We start from the raw sequence: 2,047 nt of genomic DNA, 5'->3' as shown, positions 1-2,047 counted from the left end.
ACTCCTTCCCAAATTGTGTTCCTGTTACAGGTGCTGCAGGTTTCAGAGTTGAGCGCTCCTGCCAAAGGTGCTCGTGGTTTTAACATCCACGAGCAGATGTCTGAGAAGGAATGACACGGAAAGGAGTGGCTTGGCTGCAATAAACCTGCATATTTACCTCACTGTGGGTGAGGACTTTTTTTTTTTTTTTTTTTTTTTTTTAAGTGGTTGTACCTGTAAATCTAGTCGTGGAAGATGCAGTTCTTTCAGATGATGATGGTAAGCAATTATCTGTGAGGAGTGACCTGACACCTGGGGAAAACCCAGGGGTCCAGGATCTGGGACAGCCTCTGTGTCACCTCTCAACTCAGCAACATTACTCAGTGGAGAAACAGCCCTGTGTTTCTGGGAAGGAGACAACTTGAATCTGCTCACACTGCTCCCATGGACACAGGTAAAGATGCTTGTGAACACCAGGCTTGGAACCAGCACCTTACTGGGCTGATTTTCATGCTTTTTACACCGTGGTGCTGTTGGTTCTCTATTGCAGCTAATGAGCTTCACATTTAAATAAGTTCAAAGTTCATCAGAGCTTGGGTCTGCTCTCCCTTTATTTGCTCCTCTGATTCAGAATTGAGCTAAGCAAAACACCCAGTCACAAAGATGTGGCACACACTGATTACAGACAGATCCTCACAGCTCTGAGGATGGGAGCTTCCCCAAAGGATGCCTGTGATCCTCTGAGCTAGAAGAGGCCAGAGAAATCCAGGATATTCAAAACAACAGACACAGGTGCCAGGCACATTTCTGGGCTCTGAGGATACCTGAGAGTCCTATTCTCTGCTCGATCCTAGGGAATCATTATTCATTTACAGCTGCCTAGGCTGCCTTTTGGGAGTAAAACATGACCCTGAAGTTACACTGAGCAGAACAAGCAGTCCAGGACATGGGAAGCACAGCAGGTCTGGCTGATCTTGCAGGTGTTGTTTCCTCAGGAGTTGAAATTGAGGTCTGGCTCTGTTTGTTGGCAACGATTTTTTCCTGGGTAAACTACCCTTTGGTCATCGTGGCTAACAAAGGCAGTAAAGAAGCTATAATACAGTGGTTACTTATAAGAGTAAAATTAAAATCTTCTCTATTGTTTGAGCACCTATACTCTTATAAAACACTGCTATCCTCTGATAGTTCAGGCATCTCCACCAAAACACAGTCTTCAGTTTGTCCTGACTGTGAAATGTTAGCTCTAAATCCCAACAGAGAAAAAATTAACCCTGGAAGCTGCTGAGCATCCAAAATCCCCATTAGCTGCGACCTTCCCTGCTGTGTATTTCTGTGGAAAATAAAAAGACTTATTTACTAACCTTAATTATCAGGGAACAGTTTGCCTAAGATAGGCTGTAGATGGCACTTCCTTACAGAGGTTGACGCAGCGGTCCTTGCAATTCACAAAAAGTTTGGTTGACATGGATTCCATTTCTGTGTCAGTCTGCAGAGGCAAAGCAAAGCAAACATTAGTCAGGAACTGTGTTCCCAGTAAAAGAGAGCCCAGAGGCTGAGAAACACCTCAGCCTCCTGTCCACAGCTCCTGCTGGGACCAACGAGATCCCAAGCTTTGAAACAGCAACGGGGAATCAATGTCTAAAAGGTAATAATCACACAATTCCTACCTTTCTGTACAGTGGACACAAACTTAATTGTGCTTTATTTCTGTAGGCCACAAGCACAAACCAAGCATCATCTAGAGGACTGTCAGAAGGAGAGGCAGCTTTGTCAAGGCTCTGAGTATCTCATCTCCATATCCTCATATCTGCAGCCCAGAGAGAAGCCTGGCAGCTTTGTGCTGGGAGGCTGTTGGTGTACCCAACGATTCACTTCATGAATTCAGTGCACAGGAAAGGTCTCTGAAAGGTCAAGCAGCTCTTCAGATTTGAAAAAGGCTGAATCTTCCTTTGTGTTAAAGCTTTCAAAGATAAGCCCAATAAGGCTCCTGATGTGATGAGTGAAGGTGGCATGGACACAACGACATCTCTCCTCACACGCAGCCAGCAATGTGCTTCAGGGGTGCTCT

Source organism: Myiozetetes cayanensis, unplaced genomic scaffold, assembly GCF_022539395.1.
Source record: "Myiozetetes cayanensis isolate MyiCay16 unplaced genomic scaffold, myiCay2020 scf21, whole genome shotgun sequence".
Lineage (NCBI taxonomy): Eukaryota > Metazoa > Chordata > Aves > Passeriformes > Tyrannidae > Myiozetetes > Myiozetetes cayanensis.
Note: the sequence above shows the minus strand (reverse complement) of the source record.